Raw genomic sequence first — 22,087 nt, 5'->3', positions numbered from 1 at the left:
GAGAACATGCCTTGTGTGAATAGGTTGAGTGAACTCGGCCTTTTCTCCTTGGAGTGACGGAGGATGAGAGGTGACCTGATAGAGGTGTATAAGATGATGAGAGGCATTGATCATGTGGATAGTCAGAGGCTTTTTCCCAGGGATGAAAAGGCCTCTGACTATCCACATGATCAATGCCTCTCATCACCTTAAGTGAGTACGTGGAATGAGCTGCCGGCAACGGTGGTGGAGGTGGATACGATAGGGTATTTTAAGAGACTACTGGATAGGTACATGGAGCTTAGAAAAATAGAGGGCTATGGGGAAGTCTAGTAATTTCTAAGGTAGGCACATGTTCGGCACAACTTTGTGGGCCGAAGGGCCTGCATTGTGCTGTAGGTTTTCTATGTTTCTAGAATAATGTGTAACAGTTACAGAGAATGTGAGGTACAGGTAGACAATAAAGTGCAAAGTCATGACAAGGTAGATTGTGAGGTCAAGACTCCATCTTATTGCACCAAAGAACCGTTCAATAGTCATAATGGTGGGATAGAAGCTGTCCTTGAGCCTGTCTGTACCTGCTTTTGTACCTTCTGCCCAACGGGAATGGGGAGAAGACGGTCTTGGGTGGATGGAGTCTTTGATCATGATGGCTGCTTTACAGAGGGAGCGAGAAGTGTAGATGAAGTCCACAAGGGGGAGGCTAGTTTTCATAATGTGCTGGGTTGCATCCACAACTCTCTGCAGTTAGTTGCAAACCCATAAAGTGTTCCTTTACTCCACCACATTTCTAACTGCTGCTCACCCAAGTCCACATTATCCTGGTCAGACCCTCTCTCCTCTTACTGAATTAAGTCCTCTCCAATTCGGGTGCTCATTACTTTTTGCTGTTACTGGTCTAAAGCTTATTGCTCACCCTTTATATCTGTTTCGGGATCACAAGACACCGCTGGTTATCAAGCACCGCAGGTCTACCCCACTAGCAAGTTGCTAGGTAGCGGTGGAGTTGGACTTGTGGAGCTCTGTTGAAACCTGCTTTAGCCACCCAGGGAAGAAGTCACCAGAGGCAGTGCGTGATCCAACAAATGGAAGTCTTTGTCGTGATCGCAAGACCCTGTTGGACATTGGTAATGTGAAATGTTACAAATTCGGAACACTGTATATTCAGTGATAACAATAGATTTACTTCAGAGCCCTTTTAAATCTTTCCCCTCAGCTTAACCCTATACTCTCGAGCTTTTGGTTACCCTTCCCTGGAACAGAAAAGACTGCATGCATTAACCCTTTCTATGCCCCTCAGGATTTTCTACACCTCCAATAAGTTCATCCCTCAATCTCCTTTGATTAAAGAATAAAGTCCTAACCTGCCCAACCTTTCTCTATAACTCAGGGCCTCAATTCCTGCTAACACATTAATCTTCTTTGCACTCTTTCCATCTGTCCTGTGAAAGGATAACACAAACTGTAGACAACACTCCAAATGTGGCTGCACCAATGCCTGGTACAAAAGCAACACAGCATCCAACAATACTACTCAATGCCCTGAAGGCCAGTGTGCCCTGTGCCTTCCTTACCACTTTCTCCACATCATTATTGCTTGCTGTACCAGTCAACCACAGAACCACAGGATACCAAAACTGCCCAAGATAGCAAGATCCGCAAGCCTGCCTGTCCAGGTTGCACCATTGTTTCTACTTGTTCCTGCCCCACTGAACTTATATCTGCATACTTCGGCTCTGTTTTATCCTCCATGGTTCAGTCCCTTCCTACCTGCGTCCGTGACACCTCACAGGCTCTTGATCTTTTCAATGATTTTAAGGCCCCTGGCCCCCATCACCTTATTTTTACTATGGATGTCCAGCCTCTATACACCTTCATCCCCCATCAGGAGGGTCTCAACACTCTCCGTTTCTTTCTGGACACCAGACCCAACCGGTTCCCCTCCACCAGTACTCTCTTCTGCCTGTCCTCACTGTCAATAATTTCTTCTTCATCTCCTCCCACTTCCTTCGAACAAAAGGTGTAACCATGGACACTCGCATGGGTCCCAGCTATGCCTGCCTGTTTGTTAGCTAAGTGGAACGGTCTACGTTCCAAGCCGGTGTCTGGTGTCACTCCCCAGCTTTTCCTACACTGCATCTACGATTTCATTGGTGCTGTTTCCTGCATCCACGTGGAGCTTGTTGTCTTCATCAACTTTGCCTCCAACTTCCACCCTGCTGTCAAATCTACCTGGTCCATTTCTGCTTCCTCTCTTCCCTTTCTCAATCACTCTGTCTCTATCTCTAGAACTTATCTACTGATGTGTATTATAAACCCACAGACTCTCACAGCTACCTGGACTACTTGTAAATATGCCATCCCTTCTGTTAATTCCTCTGTTTCCACCACGTCTTCTCTCAGGATGAGGCTTTTCATTCCAGTACTAAGGAGATGTCCTCCCTCTTCAAAGAAAGGGGCTTCCTTTCCTCCACCATCAACACTGCCCTCAACCGCATCTGTTCCATTTCACGCACATCTGCCCTCATCCTCCTGCCTCCCCACCAGGGATAGGGTTCCTTTTGTTCTCACCTACCACTCCTCCAGCCTCCGCGTCCTGCACATAATTCTCTGTAAGTTCCAGCATCTCCAATGGGATCCCACTACCAAACACATCTTTTCCCCCCTCCCCACTTTCTGCTTTCCTCGGGAATCGCTCCCTACGTCACTCCCTTGTCCATTTGTCCCACCCGACTGATCTCCCTCCTGGCACTTATCCTTGCAAGTGGAACAATTGCTACACCTGCCCCTATACCTCCTCCCTCACTACCATACAGGGCCCCGAATAGTTCTTCTAGGTGAGGCAACACTTCACCTGAGAGTCTGTTAACCTGGTATGGCCTCTTTAATAACGATGAGACCCAACGTAGATTGGGAGACTGCTTCGCTGAGCACCTACGCTCCATCCACCAGAAAAAGTGGGATCTCCCAGTGGCCACCCATTTTAATTCCATTTCCCATTCCTATTCCGACACATCAGTCCATGGCCTCCTTGACAGTTGTGATGAGACCACACTCAGTTTGCAGGAGCAACACCTTACATTCTCTCTGAGTAGCCTCCAACCTGATGGCACGAACATTGATTTCTCGAACTTCCGGTAATGACCCTCCCCCCCAACCATTCCCCATCGCCTTTTCCCTGTCTCATCTTATCTCCTTACCTGCCCATCACCTCCCTCTGGTGCTCCTCCCCCTTCCCTTTCTTCCATGGCCTTCTGTCCTCTCCTATCAGATTCCCCCTTCTCCAGCCTTGTATCTCTTTCACCAATCAACTTCCCAGCTTTTTACTGCACCCCTCCCTCCCCTCCCGGTTTCACCTACCACCTTGTGTTTCTCCCCCCCCCCCGCACCTTTTAAGTCTACTCCTCATCTTTTTTTTTCTCCAGTCCTGATGAAAGATCTCGGCCTGAAACATCGACTGTATACTCTTTTCCATAGATGCTGCCTGGCCTGTTAAGTTCTCCAGCATTTTGTGTGTGTTGCTTAGATTTCCAGCATCTGTAGATTTTCTTGTTTATAACTTTTTGGTGCAGTAATGTCCCTATTTGACACAATAATACATCTTGAACTCCAAGCAAAGTGTAAGCAACACATTACACAAACAAGAGAGCAAAATCCCCTCTAACTGCCCATTTGACCTGGTCTCACCCCATCACAGATATTTCATTGCCCTGTCTATTCCTCTCTGAAACTTAAATTACCCTCTTTCATCTCTCCCTCCCAGTTCTGACGAAGGCTTTCTGACCTGAAATATTAACTCTTTCCTCACCCATAAAAAGCTGCCCAACCTGCTGAGTTCCGATCCCTGCAGAAGTACGTGGGCAGCTCCGGCCATACATCCCAAACTGAGACATTTTGGTGAAAGAAAACAGACCACAATTTCCTCGGCTTCCCTCTCTCCTAGGAGACCGTTTTTGGGCAAGGTTTCCTTCCTGGTACAACGCGCGTGGTGAGGTTCTGGCTTTGAAGTGAATGTAAAGTTCAGTGAGTTGTCCGCTCCTGAACCTGCAGATGCCGGTGAAGAGACCAGCCGCCGGAAATCAGAATCGCACTGCATTCCTTCAGCGCAGCTTTTGCCAGCCGAGAACAACGGTTTGTTTGCCCGAATCCCCAGCCCTTTACGCAACGGAAGAATTTCCGAGTCAGGTAACTTTTATGGCTTTGACTTTGCAACAAGTCTGTAAACGCAACAAGTCTGCAAACTACGGCGCCGCACTTAAACATTCCGCAAATCAAGTTCCTCGCAGCAGGGCTTCGCTGTCATTCAGTTGCCTAAACTTATGAAGAGCTCACCTGACAGGTGGGCTCTTGCCGGGCAGGACAGAGAAAAAAACGTTCTTCCACAAACTCAAATGATGCCCAATAAGGCTGGGATGGAGGCTTCCGAAATGTTGAAGACTCGGGGCTCGATGTCTGTGCTTTCACCAGCGGTCGCTCGCTGCCTCGGCCGACTGTTGTGTCAGATCTGTGACCTGACCGTGGCCACCTTTTCCGTGGCTGGTATCGGCGCGGGGTTCTCAAAACCTGTCTGAGCCTTTCGGTCTCTGGTCGGAGGCACCAAGGTATCTCAGATCAGGTGTAAAGCTGCTTTTGCCTGCGTTATTTGCAATTACCCCTTGAAAGCATTTCCGTTCCTGACCTTCGGGCGGGTGAGCAACTTGGAACCAGAGAATGCTGTAAACGCCGAGGCTTAGTAAGAAGGATTTTCTGGTGTGGACTCCTCCATTTTACACCCCAAAAGTGGCTCGTGGTTTTCCTGACAGCCGTCAACTCGTACTTTGAGATAGAAATTTCCGCGCTCCCTCGTCCCGCCGACAGTGGACAATTTCACGGGCTAACTGGGGCTTAGCCGAGTGGGACAGTCTAACTATTGAGCTGATGGGGAACGACCTTCAAACAATCTTATAGGTTCAAATTTAGGGTCAGAGCTTAGCGTGTTAAAGGGACTTGTTTACCCTCTTTACTTCTGACGCCCTGATTTTGATCATTAAAGTGGAAAAAGGATACGATTCGTTGATGCGGTTCCTACCCGCGCGTTCGCTGACATCGCGGAGAGGAAGCAGTTAATAAGCCTTGCACGGTCTGGACTCTTACCAAACGGGCACAGGGAAGTTTTTCGGAACCTGGACAAAGGAATGATACGGCCTCAGCTGACGCCCTGCATTGAGTTGTGTTCGCCACAGTAAAGGCAGGAAAAGATCTGCGAGAACGGTCCCTGACAGATTAAAGAGCCCAGAGACTGAGGGCAGATCCGATAAGAGTTTATTAAAATAAGAGCGGGATCAGTGAGGTTGGAAGGTCACGGGACAACTCTAATGTACTGTATTTGGATTCGGGGATATACCGCCTTGCTCGCGTGATGGAGGCGGATTCCACTGGGGCATTGCAGAGGGAATTTGATAAAGATATGTTGAAGAAAATTGTTCGTACAAAGTTACTAATATAGGACTGGCGAGAGGCAAGGAGGAAAGGAAGACACGCAATGGCAGAATCCGTGGAAAAGAGTACAGCTAACCGTTCGGGCTGAGACCCTTCATCAAGACTGTACTCATTTCCATCGATGCTGCCTGGCCTGCTGAGTTCCTCCAGCATTTTGTGTGTGTTGCTCGGATTTCCAGCAAATGCAGATGTCGGGTTTATTCGTGAGTGGGTGGTGAACGGCCCCTGTGCTGTGTAACCAGCCTCTGATTCTGCGGCGTGATGCCAAGTCAGCCTTTGATCTTTGCACTTAAGGAGCCTTTCCCAATGCTCAGTGATCTTGTGTCTGTTAACATTCCTGATTTGACAGCTCGCTCAACTCCTGCACTAAACTGAACGCCAGTAAACCCAGACAAATGAGAATGTGGGTCTAGGTAAACCAGCGGGGATGGACTGTGTCTGAGGAATGCATCGCAACATGGCACTGGGCCACTTGCACACAGTATGGTTCAGAAAGCTACACAGTGACTCTGGAATGGGGAGGATCCCACTACCTGATGGAGAAGTAGGTTAACAGGTCATTGTAAATCGTCCCGTGATTAGGCTGGGGTTAAATCAGGAGTTGCTGAGTGGCAAGAAGGGCCTATTCTGCACTGTTTCTCACTCAGTAAAGAAAGCAGAGCACCCCAGGCCAGCCTCGAACCTGGGCCTCAGGAGCATATGATGAGGTAGCAGCACTAACTGCTGATACCCTTTGTAAAAGGCAAAGAGAAACCCGAGAAGAAAATTTGCCTTTATTGTGTCAAATAGATTTAAAAGTGAAGCATGCAAACGAAATGAGAGTTTGCATCAAATTCTGGGAATGGTACTCATTGATCGTTATTGCTGTCAGCAAAACGGACAAAGAAATCACTGCTAATGGGGGGCGGGCGCTGTTGAGCCATGGGTAAATAGGACACACCCTCCTGTAGATCCGGCAGATACGATATTAAAACTTCATTTACATAAAGTCTGTTTGAAGTTTAGGGCGGCAAACGAAGGGGAGGTAGCGGTCTCTTTGAGAAGTGAAATTGCTTCGTTGAAAGTGGAAAATTTCGCTGTGATTATCACATTGAAAGCCCAGCTGAATACACAGGATCAAACTCTGAAAGAGATCCCAGAGTCGGCTAACGGAGCTTCGGACATAGCTGTGGAGCTGGAAAGCAAGGTGAAACGACTTTGTGGGCAAGTTGAACAACTTTCTGAAAATGCCTGGATTTAGAGGGGCGTTTGAAATGACAGAATCTGAGAGTTGCGGGCCTACGAGAGGGGCAGGAAAACGGGCAGAAGACAAGAGATTTCGCAGCACAGATGCCAAAAGATGCTCTAAACCCGGAAGAAGCTCCGGTGACAGACCGAGCACATGGAGCACTTCGGACCCGCCCGGGGGACGACGAGCCGCCGCCACACCTGATCGTGAGGATCCATTATTGCCTTGTATTTGAAGATATAATGCGGAAGGCGATAGGTACCAAGAATCTACAATATCAAGGACAAAGGATTCAGATCTTCGGAGACCTTCCATCCACGGTGGCTGAACGACGTGCGGCTTTCACACCGGTCAGGAGGTCGCTGCGGGATAGACCCAGAGTCCAGTTTGGCCGCCTCTATCCCGCGAAGCTACGAGTGACAATTAATGGAACCGAGGCGGTGTTTACAGATCCAGAAGAAGCTCGCCGGTATGCGGAACGTCATTTGGGAAATGCTGAGAAGTGACTGTGCACAGTGAGAAGAAACCCCTTACAGAATGAAGATGCCCCAAGTAAAACTCCGCGGTAGGAACTTGTGAACGTTTCGAACATTAATGAGGCCCTGCCTCTAATCCCTGTAGAAAACAGGACCCTCTGAGTTATATTTGGAGTGTACTATGTTGGATTAAGGCCCTATGAGTGCGCAGATAGTAATAAGAGTTGGTCCAAACTGGTGTTGTGTGAGGAGTATGTTAATGGTGCTAGACTCTCTGGTGCTAGAGTAAGTTATAGTTTTGAGAATCACACTTACTTTAACATCTCGATAATCACTGTTTGCTAGTTTTTCTGGTTTTTTTTCATTCTGATGCCGAATTTGGCTTTGTGACCATCTATATAACTGGGGAGCTACTAAATTGGTTCAGAGAAGTGTTCGAGATCAAGAAGTTATTCCTAGAGTTTTGACTAGGTGTATTTGTATATGGAGATAGGGATTTTTTTGTTGGTTATTTTGAGCTTTCAAGGGTGGTGGGGGTTGTGGGGGGAGGGAGGGACAGGGGTAAGGGAGTGCTGTTTAGGGTCCATTCATTTCTAATGACCGATAGATTTACAAGGTCCAGAACAGATCAAAAACATTCACGTACAGATGTGAGATACTGAGATGGTAGGAGGACAGGGGACAAGAAATCACATTACTTTTTGTTCCTGGAATGTAAATGGGATCAATGAGCCGGTGAAAAGGGGTAAAGTGCTGTCTCACCTAAAATCACTACAGGCTGATGTGGTCTTCTTGCAGGAAACACATTTGAAGAATGAAGCTCACTGTAAAATTAGGGGCAAGTGGATGGGCCAAATATATTCCTCAAAGTTTCCAATGAAGTCTAGGGGTGTGGCAATAATAATTCGCAGAAAAGTTCCATTTCGTCACCTAACAACGATAGTGGACAAGGATGGGAGATATGTTATAGTTACTGGGGAAATACAATCTATGTCAGTTACCTTACTGAATATCTACGGACCAAACTGGGATGACCCGGAATTTTTTAGACGAGTTCTAGATTGATACCAGAGGTCTCCAGCACTAACCTGATTATTGGAAGGGATTTTAATTTTGTTCTAGATACATATTTAGACAGATCTTCCAATCAGAGGGCATTACCATCGAAGGCAAGTAACCTGCTGAAAACATATATAGACAATATGTATCTGTGTGAGATACGGAGACTATTCAACCCAACAGGGAGAGAGGATTGACTATTTCCTCCTTGATGGCAAAATACTGCCGCAAGTCGATAGCGTAAGGTATCATAATGTTGTCATCTCAGACCACAGCCCTGTCACTTTTTCTCTGGAGCTGGGTGAATCGACGCAAATATAAAGAAATTGCTACTTACAAACCCACAATTTTGTGAGTATTTAGAATCGCCAATTTTACTGTTTTTTGAGACAAATGATAATAGTGAAACACCCCCAGGACTACTATGGGAAACATTTAAAGCTTATGTTAGAGGATATATAATTTCTTTTCAGTCTTCCAGCACATTTGGAAAGCAGTGAAATCATCGGACAAAGTCAGCATGGATTTGTGAAAGGAAAATCATGTCTGACGAATCTCATAGAATTTTTTGAAGATGTAACTAGTAGAGTGGATAGGGGAGAACCAGTGGATGTGGTATATTTGGATTTTCAAAGGGCTTTTGACAAGGTCCCACACAGGAGATTAGTGTGCAAACTTAAAGCACACGGTATTGGGGGTAAGGTATTGATGTGGATAGAGAATTGGTTGGCAGACAGGAAGCAAAGAGTGGGAATAAACGGGACCTTTTCAGAATGGCAGGCAGTGACTAGTGGGGTACCGCAAGGCTCAGTGCTGGGACCCCAGTTGTTTACAATATATATTAATGACTTAGATGAGGGAAGTAAATGCAGCATCTCCAAGTTTGCGGATGACACGAAGCTGGGCGGCAGTGTTAGCTGTGAGGAGGATGCTAAGAGGATGCAGGGTGACTTGGATAGGTTGGGTGAGTGGGCAAATTCATGGCAGATGCAATTTAATGTGGATAAATGTGAAGTTATCCACTTTGGTGGCAAAAATAGGAAAACAGATTATTATCTGAATGGTGGCCGATTAGGAAAAGGGGAGGTGCAACGAGACCTGGGTGTCATTATACACCAGTCATTGAAAGCGGGCATGCAGGTACAGCAGGCGGTGAAAAATGCGAATTGTATGCTGGCATTTATAACAAAAGGATTCGAGTACAGGATCAGGGAGGTACTACTGCAGTTGTACAAGGCCTTGGTGAGGCCACGCCTGGAGTATTGTGTGCAATTTTGGTCCCCTAATCTGAGGAAAGACATCCTTGCTATAGAGGGAGTACAAAGAAGGTTCACCAGATTGATTCCTGGGATGGCAGGACTTTCATATGAAGAAAGACTGGATGAACTGGGCTTGTACTCGTTGGAATTTAGAAGATTGAGGGGGGATCTGATTGAAACGTATAAAATCCTAAAGGGATTGGACAGGCTAGATGCAGGAAGATTGTTCCCGATGTTGGGGAAGTCCAGAACGAGGGGTCACAGTTTGAGGATAAAGGCGAAGCCTTTTAGGACTGAGATTAGGAAAAACTTTTTCACACAGAGAGTGGTGAATCTGTGGAATTCTCTGCCACAGGAAACAGTTGAGGCCAGTTCATTGGCTATATTTAAGAGGGAGTTAGATATGGCCCTTGTGGCTAAAGGGATCAGGGGGTATGGAGGGAAGGCTGGTGCAGGGTTCTGAGTTGGATGATCAGCCATGATCATAATAAATGACGGTGCAGGCTCGAAGGGCCGAATGGCCTACTTCTGCACCTATTTTCTATGTTTCCCTAAAGAAATGTAGTAGAGCAGAACAAATAGAACTACAAGAACAAACACATAAACTAGACCGGGAGAATGCACGACAACCATCCGCAGAAAAATACAACAGAATTTCAGCGTTAAAATACAAACATAACCAAATACTCTCAGAAAGGATGTGGAGTGCCTTTATGTTTACAAAACAGAATTTCTTTCAATTTGGTGATAGACTGCACAAATTGCTGGCAAGACAGCTATGCAAATTGGAAAGTGATCGGGCCATTCATAAAATTAAATCAGACTCGAGTGCTCCGTTGATGTCAGACAAAGACATTAATCAAAGATTCTGTCAGTATTACAAAAAATTATATGCATCTCAATCTAATGTACCGATGGAGAGCGTGCACACATTTCTGGACACTTGTAGGCTACCTTCACTCAATCTGACGGACTGTCAGGCTTTGGAAGCAGAGATTACCAATGACGAAATAGTAAGAACAATAAGATCCTTGAAAAATGGCGAAAGTCCAGGTTCGGATGGAATAGGTAATGAGTTTTATAAGAAGTTTAGTGACTTTAGCACCTTATATGGTAAGGATGTATAGAAAGTCGTTTGAAACTGGCAGGTTACCCCAAACCCTGAATGAGGCCATTATCACGCTTATTCCGAAAAAGGACAAAGACCCCGAGGAGATAGGATCTTACAGGCCAATTTCACTGCTAAATTTGGATCAGAAAATTTTGGCTAAAAAGCTGGCAAGGAGACTCAGTCAGCAGATAAATAAATTGGTATATATGGAAAATTACTTAAGTATTCTTGTAAGAAATGTCTGACCCGAAGATATTGCCAGAAATGTGAGTACGAGAGAGAGTATTTGGTTACTAATTTCTCAAAAGACATCAATCGGCCTTCTTGGAACAGATCCATGAAGGAATAGACTCCTTTATTCCCCCAAAGGAGAAAGCTAGAATCCCTTAATGAAGGTTTAAATAAATAATATCAAGAAATTAAACTAAGAAGGTTAAATGTTTTGAGATGAAAAAAATTATGAAACTGGTACCAAATTCGTAATGACTGCTTAATCATAGGATATAAATTTTGGCTAGTTGTATAGGTAAAGAAGCTCCTAATAACGAAGTTAAGTAAAACTGTTTCACAGCTTTCAATTCCAGATCAGCCCAAGGTGGTTGTTCATTTTTATTGGTCCAATATAACCACGAACACATATAACGTATATTAACAGCCCAATAGTACATCCTTAAATTAGGCAGGACAAGACCGCCATCCTTTTTTAATTTTTGTAAATGATATTTTCCAATTCTTGGTCTTTTATTATTCCAAACAAAAGATGAATAATAGAAACAACCTGATCAAAAAATTTCTTAGTTATTTATAACTTGGATTAAGCTACTGTACAGTAACCCTAGTGCTAAAATACTAACTAATCAGACCCTCTCGGAACCACTCAGTTTGCACAGGGGCACAAGACAGGGCTGTGTATTAAGCCCCGTATTGTTTGTATTGGCCCTGGAACCACTGGTGCAGACTGCACATTCTCACCCCGAAATTTATGGGTACAATACAGAATATACTATCAACAAAATTTCCCTTTATGGGGATCATTTTTTGTTGTCTGTAACAAAACCATATATTACTATTACAGTTTTGCTGGAAATAGTCAATTTATTTGGCACTTTCTTGGGGTATAAGATTAATTGGGGGAAAAGTGAATTATTCCCAGTCTGAGTAGAAGAACAGGAGGGGCTTAAATAATTTCCATTCAAAATAACCCTTGAGAAAATTACTTAACTTGGAATTGTAATAACCAAAAAGTATAGTTCTCTATTTGAGGCAAATTTTATCCCTCTAATTGAAAAGATTAAAAAGAAAATAGAATTTTGGAAGACACTCCCAATTTCTTTAGTGGGTAGAGTAAATGCAGTCAAGATGATCTTTTTTCCCAACTGCTCTATCTATTTCAGAACCTGCCCCTCCATCTTACCAAAACCTTTTTTCAAGGATTAGATTCGATAATTCTACCCTTTATATGGAATTATAAAGCCCATCGAATTAGGAAAGAACATCTCTGCAAGAATAAGACTAGTGGGGGGCTGGCACTACCTAATTTTTTATTACTGGGCTGTTAATGTCAGCCATAGAGCATACTGGATAGATGACACGGTTGTACTTCCCGGATGGTTGGAGATGGAGTGTGAGGATTGCCTACCATATTCCATAGGGGCAATCATTATGTCTCCTATTCGGTTAAATAAAGCCTGTTATAGAGGCAATCCCATTATCCATAGCACCATACAGATGTGGAGACAAACAGGGAAGCATTTGAAACTCAGAACATTATCTTTTCTTGTACCTATATCAGCGAACCCCTCATGTATAGAAGGGGCCTTTGATGCATGGTGAGAATTAGGGTTACACAGCGTTGGAGATTTATACATACAAGGGATTTTTGCATCATTTTGGCAGCTTCAGGACAAATTCAGATTGCAAAAGAGTCATTTTTTCAGGTATCTCCAGCTAAGACACTATATAAGATCACATCTTTCTGGTTTTGAGATGGCAGAACCTGATAAATTAGATAATAATTTAAGATCATGTTTAGGGACTGAACACACCATCACCTATCTGTATGATGCCATACAAAACAAGTGTCATACAACAATGGATAATATTAAAAAGGAGTTGGGTACAGAGATAGAGGAGGTTATATGGAATGAGGCTTTGGAGTATGTTAACTCCTGTTCCATCAATGCCAGGCATTGTTTAATACAATTTAAAATCCTACATAGACTACATTACTCAAAAGTAAGGATTCATAAAATATTCCCAGAGGTGTCCCCAGTGTGTGAGAAATGCCAGTCCTCGGAGGCAAATTTGTTACATAGTTATGCTTTATGTCCCAGGATACAAGAGGAAGCAAATATTTGAGGTCCTGTTGAAGGTACTACAGGTTCAGATAATACCAGACCCCATTTTAATAATTTTTGGAACTTCTGCGAGGTCAAATAAATTCCAGGCTACCCAGCAACAACTCCTGACCTATGGCATACTTAATGGAAAGAAACTAATACTGATGTTCTGGGAAAAGGAGGAAACTCCATCACTCAGACAATGGCTGGCTGCATTAATGGATACTCTGCATCTAGAGAGGATAAGATACGTTATCAAGGATTGACTCAAGGAATTTGAAAAAACCCGGCAACCATTATTGTTGTATTTAGAAGAGACCAACAGCTGAACTAAGTGTGGGGTGGGGGGTGGGGGGGCGCGGTAGGACCTAAACAGCTCATATGGGAGGGGTGAGGGGAGGGTAGGGCTGGGAAGGGGAAAGGAGAGCGGGTGGTAGGGTTTCCTTTGCTTTTTGCTTGTTTACTATACGTACGTTCATTTGACTTTCGTTATGTTGTTATAAGAAAGAAGCATTGTACTTTAGGACATTGCCGGTTGTGGTTAGGCTGATGTTGCTTCACAATAAAAACATCAGAAAACATGAAGTCACTGCTAATTGATACCACAGAAGAGGGCTCCCTTTCCAGCTGCCGGATGGAAAGACGGGGGAAAGCCAAGCTGCTGAGGGACCTCTGCAGTGACTCACATAACTAGCAGGCACCTGTGTCATGGGATGTTCTTCTTTAAAACTTCAGGTAATTTTCTCCCGTGCAAGTTGAGTTATTGCCATGACCAGAAATTCCCGTTCCATGTGTCAGCTTCACTGAGTGCCCTTCCCCTCAGCTTCCTGACACCAGGTTACTCCGCACTCTGTCTGTGTGTACTAAACAGCCCAGTTCCAATGGCATTATTCACAAAGGAAAACCATGCAGTCCCAACATATTCCCACCAAGACCGCAGTTCTCCTCCTGGATCCATGGGTGGTAGGAGTCGCTCACGCAAAGGGAGGCCATCCAATGCATTACTGATGCCTGGCCTCCTCTTCTCCTAACCAAGGCAGCTGCATCACCTAACCACTTACCACCACCAACCTGTTACTCTCCTCCCCGCGCCCCCCCACCTCACATCGCTGAGGACCCTAAATGTAACCTTCAGCCTGACAGACATCACACCATTCCACAGCCCACCTCCACTCCATGCTCATCCTGAGAAAACTTAAAAGCCGTTCACCTGAACCCATCCTAATTACACAACTGGTTACCAAGGCTTGATGGCCTGAGCTTTTACGAGAGGTTGAGCAGGCTGGTAGCGTAGTGGTTGGCATAATGATTTACAGTATAGGTGACCCGGGTTTAATTCCCACCGCTGCCTATAAGGAGTTTGTACGTTTCCCCCCTCCCACCCCCGTGACCTCAAGGGTTTCCTCCAGTTGCTCTGGTTTCCTCCCACAAGCTAAAGACATATTGGTTAACTGGTCATTGTAAATTGTCCTGTGATTAGGGTAGGGTAGAGTTAAATCGGGTTGCCGGGTGGTGTAGCTGGAAGGGCTGTATCTTAATAAAATTTTAAAAAGTTTGGGTCTTTATTCCTTCGTGATCTTCCACACTCTCCTATCAGATTCCCCTTTATCTCTTTCACCTATCAGCTTCGCAGCTCTTTACTTCACTGCTCCCCCTCTCTCGCGGTTTCACCTCTCACCTACCACTTCATACTTCTTCCTCCCCTCCCCACCTTCTTGCTCTAACTTTCATCTCTTTTTCCAGTCCTCATGAGGGATCTCAGTCCCAAAGGATGACTGTTAACTTTTTCCATAGAAGCTACCTGGTCTTCTGAGATCCTCCAACATTTTGTCTGTTACAAGAATAAAATACTTTTTCAAAGAGTTGTTGAGTGCAATGTCTGAAAATTGTGGAAACAAATTAAATAACTTTAAAAGGGGAAAAACAGCTGAAAAGGAAATGTTACTGGATTGTGAGGAAAGAACAGGGGACTGGAATTATTACTGAGCTCTTTCATCGGTCAATAGATCAAGGAGCCTCCTCCTATACCTTTATTGATGAATCTATCCCTGATAGTGTGCAGCCGTTCCAGTGCACAGTACCGGCAGCTGTGCTGGAGCCTCTAGAGCAGGGGTTCCCAATCTGGGGTCCACAGACCACCTCTTAATGGTATTGGTAAACGGCGTAAAAAGTTGTGATCCCCTGCTCTAGAGTGCAAGTTGAAAACACCTCTCTGACGCTAAGTACCACAGTCTCTCTATATTAACACAATAAATAGGATCTGACCCATCTTGTTTCTGCCTCATATTTACTGAAGTGGATATTTCGGGAGATGGCATTGAATTACTGCATTTATCATATATGCTCATAAGATATTGTCCATCCTTAGAAGTGACAGAATATATAATGGATGTCTTAAGTGTTTTCTCATGCTGTGCTTAACAAAGCATCTCCCCGAATTAATAATTAACACTCTAACTACTTTGGTGGCCTGAACATGTTGCTAAACGACAGTTGCCATGGAACCGGAGTGGTATGATTCACTAATTAGTTTTCTTTAATATGTAAGTGTGCCCTTCTTTCGTTTCCAAGAGCAGGGCAAGTGATGGTTGTCATTCCTGTCTGTCATATTATCATTACTATTTGTTCTCTACCGTTGTTTGTTTCTGTGATGGTATTTTACAATGTGAGCCGGACTTAAAATAGTAACTATTAACAACAACAGAAGGCTTATCCAGTACCAAGTGAAATACTTTAAAATTCCGAGGCACGAGCATACTTGAGTTGCAATTGAGGTTTAGAGCTGGCTGATAGTACCCTGTACATTGTTTGGAGCCGTTGGCAATTAGAACCAACAAGCCAAGAGCTACTGAACAGGAGGACTTTGCAAATATGGTCACTAGTATCACTTGCAGGATTAATGGACTGCTCTCGTGCTTGCCACAAGAGGTTGTTCACCTGTTCGGACTTGAATCTGGAGAGTCAGTCACACCAGATGTGCTGTACTTTCAGGAGGTATGGGAAAGAGAGAAGGAGAAGTCGAGATTCAGTTTTAGGGGGGATCATTCAGATGGCAATTGAAATGGGCCCAGGGAAAGTGGTCTGTGCATTCCTGCCAGCTGCCTGCCAATCCGCATCTCTATTCAGGCAAATCACCTACTCCTTCAGTAAAAATGACCTAAATTGACCTGGCAACATTCAGCTGACAATTATGTATTCAGATTTATTTTGTTAACTGAGCAATATAACTGGACAATGTTGGGAATGGACAGAGTACAAGTATACAATTACTGTCAAGCAGAGAGAAGTGGTCCAAAGACTGGGGCAGGGGTTCCCAACATTTTTTTATGCTATGGACCCCTACCGTATACCAAGGCTGGGATTCCCTGGACTAGACTAAAGGCTCCTCATGATGAATAGTAGTTGAATGAATGGTGCAAAGAGATATGAAGATGCATGATCTGGTAGCCATCACGGGGATCAAGAACAAAATGCTGGTAAAACTCAGTAGGTCAGACAGCAACTGTGGAGGGAAATGGGCCGTTGATGTTTTGGATCATGATGCTTCATCAAAGGAAACCCAGACAGAGAGCAGACATTGCTGAGTCATCGCTGTAAGAGCAAGGTTGGGAATTAACTATTCCAGAATAATTAACTTTTAGTAAAGACATTGGACAGAGGGGGAAGCCTGAGCATAAAGGTTGGAGTAAAGGCAGTGGCAAACTAATAGTGGTGATAGAATCATTAAACAGGAACGTTGTAGATTGTCAAACCAAATCAGTGGTAAATATCTGGAGGAGGTATTTGTGCAATGTATTCTGGATCAGTACGCGGAGAGACAAGTGAGGATGCAAGCTAGTTTTGATCTCGAATTTTGCAATAACTGAAGGAATGTAGGGTAAGCAGTATAGTTCCTTTATTTAATCCAGGAAGTTATTGGCTGGTGAGCCTGACTTCAGTGGTAAGGAAATCTTGGAGAGAATTCCTCGGGATAGAGTTTACTCACATTTGGAAAATCACAGCTTTATTATGGATAGTCTGCATGGCTTTGTATGGGGCATGTCGTATCCTTCACTGAGTGTTTTGAGATGGTGATGAAAATGGCTTATTTATTTATTTAGAGATACAGCGTGGAATAGACACTTCTGGCCCTTTGAGCCATGCTGCCCAGCAACCCCTGATTAACCTGAACTTTATCACAGGACAATTTACAATGATCAGTTAATCTACTAACTGTAAGTCTTTGGAATGTGGGACGATGCTTGAGAAAACCCACACATTCCATGGGGAGCGCGTATAGATGCTTACAGAGGATGCTGGGATTGTACTCTGAAGCCAGACACCACGATTTGTAGAAGTGTCATGGTAATCACTATGCTACCATGGTGCCCCAATTGATGGAGGCAGAGCAGTGAATGTCAGGCATTTGAGAAGGTCCCTCATGGCATGTCAGCTTGCAAGATTAAGAGTGTGGCATCCACAGTGACTTGGAAGATTGGATTCAAACCTGGCTTGGCCACAGAAAACAGAGGGTAGTGGTGGAGGGGTGTTATTCTGACTGAAGGTCTGTGACCAGTGGTGTTCTGTTAGGATCAGGCCGAGGACCTGATTTCATTGTGGTGCATATATAAACTAATAAACGGGACCTTTTCAGAATGGCAGGCGGTGACTAGTGGGGTACCGCAAGGCTCAGTGCTGGGACCTCAGTTGTTTACAATATATATTAATGACTTGGATGAGGGAATTAAATGCAGCATCTCCAAGTTTGCGGATGACACGAAGCTGGGTGGCAGTGTTAGCTGTGAGGAGGATGCTAAGAGGATGCAGGGTGACTTGGATAGGTTGGGTGAGTGGGCAAATTCATGGCAGATGCAATTTAATGTGGATAAATGTGAAGTTATCCACTTTGGTGGCAAAAATAAGAAAACAGATTATTATCTGAATGGTGGCCGATTAGGAAAAGGGGAGGTGCAACGAGACCTGGGTGTCATTATACACCAGTCATTGAAAGTGGGCATGCAGGTACAGCAGGCGGTGAAAAAGGCGAACGGTATGCTAGCATTTATAGCGAGAGGATTCGAGTACAGGAGCAGGGAGGTACTACTGCAGTTGTACAAGGCCTTGGTGAGACCACACCTGGAGTATTGTGTGCAGTTTGGGTCCCCTAATCTGAGGAAAGACATCCTTGCCATAGAGGGAGTACAAAGAAGGTTCACCAGATTGATTCCTGGGATGGCAGGACTTTCATATGAAGAAAGACTGGATGAACTGGGCTTGTACTCGTTGGAATTTAGAAGATTGAGGGGGGATCTGATTGAAAAGTACAAAATCCTAAAGGGATTGGACAGGCTAGATGAAGGAAGATTGTTCCCGATGTTGGGGAAGTCCAGAGCGAGGGGCCACAGTTTGAGGATAGAGGGGAAGCCTTTTAGGACCGAGATTAGGAAAAACTTCTTCACACAGAGAGTGGTGAATCTGTGGAATTCTCTGCCACAGGAAACAGTTGAGGCCAATTCATTGGCTATGTTTAAGAGGGAGTTAGATATGGCCCTTGTGGCTACGGGGGTCAGGGGGTATGGAGGGAAGGCTGGGGTGGGGTTCTGAGTTGGATGATCAGACATGATCATAATAAATGGCGGTGCAGGCTCGAAGGGCCGAATGGCCTACTCCTGCACCTATTTTCTATGTTTCTATGTTTTCTATTTTCTATAAATGACCTGGATGAAAACACAGATCAGATTATTAGTAAGTTTGCAGACAAAACAAAAATTGGAGTGGTGGATAGTGAAAAAGATGTCAAAGGAGACAGCAGAATATAAATTACTTGCAGATATGGGCAGAGAAGTGGCAGATAGTGTTTAATGTAACACACAAGAGATTATGCAGATGCTGGAAATCCAGAGTAACACACACAAAATGCTGGAGGACCCTAGCATTGACAAAGGGAAATGAACAGTCAACATTTCATCCAGGATAGTGCGAGGCGTGGCACTTCGGGAGGTCAAATGTCAACACTGACGTAGTGAGGGATCCTGGGGACCAAATCCATACTCCCCGAAGGTGGTAACCCAGGTTGTTCAAGAAGGCATGTGGCGTTGAGTGTGCTAATCAGGAGCTCATGTTGCAGCTATAGTCAAAGTCTCTTTCCCTATACTAGAGGGCATAGCTCTATATTGAGAGAGGGCAAATTTAGGAGAGATGTATGGGACAAGTTATTTTACACAGAGAGTGGTAGGTGCTTTGAATGTGTTGTCAGGAGTAGTGGTGCAAGCAAATTCAATAAGAGGCATTTAGACAGAAGTATGAAGAGGAAGGGAATGAATGGATATGGATCATGTACTGGCAGGTGGGAATAGTTTCATTTGGCATCATGGCTGGCACCAGCATTGTGGGTCAAATTACTGTTCTATATTTTGATAAGAAAGGCTGTTTTGAAACTGCACCAGTTATTTTCCAACATTAGGATTTGCGTTTAAGCAATTTAAATAAACAGGTTTTTTAAACTATCAATTCTAACCAGCAACAAAGCAAGCAATGAGCCATGTCCATTAGTTGCTGTTTTTGACAACTAAAGTGACAAATCTGATCAAAATTCTTTACTCAACTGTGAGATACAGTACCGTGTGAAAGTCTTTGACACATACGTGCGTATATATATATATATATATATATATATATATACATACAGATACAGCTAGGGTGCCTAAGACTTTTGCATAGAACTGTAATAATTTAATGTATTGCACTGTACTGGTAGTGCAAAAAAAAACAGATTTCATAACATATGTGAGTGAGGATAAACATAATTCTGATATGGGTCTCTATTGTGGACTAAGAGTGGGAAGGGGGGGAAGGGAGAGGAGAATCATGGTTGGGAAAAGGGGAAGAGAGAGGGGAGGGAGCGGGAAGCACCAGAGAGACATTCTGTTATGATTGTTTAGAATCAAATGACCTTGCCTTGTGTCTGAGGGCTGGGTGTGTCTGCACCTGTGCTCCCCCTGTCCTGGCACTCCTTCTCTGCCATTTGTCCCACATCCCTCCCACTGTGCTCCATCCTTGCCGTCCCCACCCTTTCCTCCCGCAAGATTTACAACCTCGCTCTTCACTCCATGTTGACAAGTACAGACCTGTGCAAGAGTCTTATCACCCTAGCTATATATATGTGCCTAAGACTTTTGCACAGTACTGTATAATTTCTTTTAAAGTATTCAATGGACTGCACATAACATCTTGCACAAAAAGATGCAGAAAAGTCAAAAGATTACCAAAAAGTTTAGTATTAAAGTCATTAAAGAATTCCCAAGCTGAACAACTCTGTGGTGCAGCCTGCAGAAACTACACAGTGACATTTCTACAATGTGGAAAGTTAATCCACTGCTTTGCCCACATGAATGGACCATAAATTGGCTTAAAATATTTTGTGAGTTCCATTATGCAGTTTGTTTGATCACAGACACAAAACATTTTTCAAATTTTGACCATGTTGTGACTTGCTCTGGGTGTGTGCATTTGAGCAAATTCAATATGTTTGCATGATTTGCAATATGGAGACAGGAAACCAGAAAGTCTGCACTCAGCCCAGTGCGGGCTGTTGCATAACAGCTTAGGTACCGTACGACTAAACCGTCAAAAGATTGTACCAAATAGTGAGCTTAAATTCTCCAACAAAAATATTTCATTGGTGTCGTGACAGCATTGTAAACTGATCTGCAGCTCATTGGATGAAATCGAATGTGTTTACAAGGCACACAGAAAAATGCAACATGGAAGTGGTTCTTTGGCCCATTGAATCAATGCTGATCATCAAACGCCTCTTTACATCAATCCTACCTTAATCTCATTTCTTATTCTCCCACCTTCCCATCAATTCCCTTCCACCCTCCCCCACCCATATTCTACCACACGCCCTCACATTAGGTACAATTTTCAGTGGTCTATTGACTTACTGGCTTGCCCTGGAAGGGAACAGAAGCACCTGGGAGAGGCCCATGCCGTCACTGGGAGAGCGGGCAAAGTCCGAACAGATGGCAGCAGATGTCGAGCATGACCCCAGGTGACTGGCACTGCGAGGCACCAGTTCATCCAGCAACACACTCCGAAGATTCGGAGAGAAAAGTTCCTCTAAATTGTAAGGGGTTGTTTAAGTTTGCAGACTTCAAACCACATTTATTTTCAAAAAGTGTTACCTTTCCCCCTAACGATGGGTCTATCTGCAGTCTGAAGTCTAGTTGCTGTGATGTACTTTCTTTCTGAATGATTAACTGAGTAGTGAAATTGAATACTGAAAGGAATTACAATAAACCTTCAGTGTGAGAGTTTAGGGCCCAATATTATCCCAGTAGCAAGGATGGGAACATTAGAAACTACAGACATTATTACTTCATGAATTGGCCTCTAGAGCTTTCAATAAGCCTGTTTAACACACCCTTTGAAACTTTTCCCAACCCCCCTCCCCTGCTCCTTCCAAATTTAGCAACTCTATTAAATGAACCAGAAAAGGTTTGAAAACCTGCAACTCTGCACTTCCCAGGTTACAGAACTTGTAAGTTTAAAAGCCTCTTATTCTTATCAGATTCCAAAAGAGTCTAGAATTTGTGTTCACACCAATGGCGAGCAGCCCTTGCTTTTTGTGATTACATCGGTCAAAGTACTGGCCACGGCTGGAAGTGAAAAATATACCACATAGGACCTACCTTAACTGCCAAAGTGGAAAGTAAAGTTTCGCACAAGCCTTTGTCGTCTAGTTTTATGATTCAGTGAAGTGTTAAACGTTGCTGAACACTGAAGTACCTATGGGTTGACTGGCACTCACTCTCACTGCTGCCTTGCTGTCATTTCCAGGGCTTTTTGTTGCTTTAATTCCCCTGAGGCTGTGTGAAAGAGAGTGAGTGAGAGAGAGAGAGAGAGAGAGAGAGAGAGAGAAACAGAGAGATAGAGTGCAGATTAGAGCAGCCAGACCAGAACTGCTTCTACGTAATCAGGAGGGTGGGCCCTGGAATTCAAGTTTCACCACGACTACAGGGAGTGGCATACCTGGGCTGTAACCTGTGGCTGTTTATTGAGTGATTGAGTCACCCTCGCTGTGTACACACCAGGCTTCGGTTTATTTGTACTTCCTGCAAAAACAACTTAACCAGGAGAGAAAACAAATCAAATATTTACCAGCTGGGAAAGAGCTG

The 22,087-nt window shown here is 44.3% G+C and overlaps 1 protein-coding gene across 3 annotated transcripts in view; it reads right to left on the bottom strand.

Moving 5' to 3' along the window:
- si:ch211-105j21.9 (sialomucin core protein 24-like) overlaps positions 1 to 21,866 on the bottom strand; it is a 39,419-nt gene extending 17,553 nt beyond the window's left edge. Inside the window, exons 1-2 of one of the 3 annotated variants that reach the window (XM_063043628.1) lie at positions 21,602 to 21,866; positions 896 to 1,093 (exon numbers count right to left, since the gene is read on the bottom strand). The gene's annotated coding sequence lies outside the window, so the exon portion shown is untranslated. Of the gene's footprint in view, positions 1 to 895; positions 1,094 to 20,854; positions 21,547 to 21,601 lie in introns of those variants that run through there. The other 2 variants (XM_063043626.1, XM_063043627.1) reach the window with 2 other exon arrangements.
- Positions 21,867 to 22,087: the final 221 nt, after the last annotated feature.

Source organism: Mobula hypostoma, chromosome 3 (genome assembly GCF_963921235.1).
Source record: "Mobula hypostoma chromosome 3, sMobHyp1.1, whole genome shotgun sequence".
NCBI lineage: Eukaryota > Metazoa > Chordata > Chondrichthyes > Myliobatiformes > Myliobatidae > Mobula > Mobula hypostoma.
This window is presented reverse-complemented; position numbering and strand designations above follow the sequence as displayed.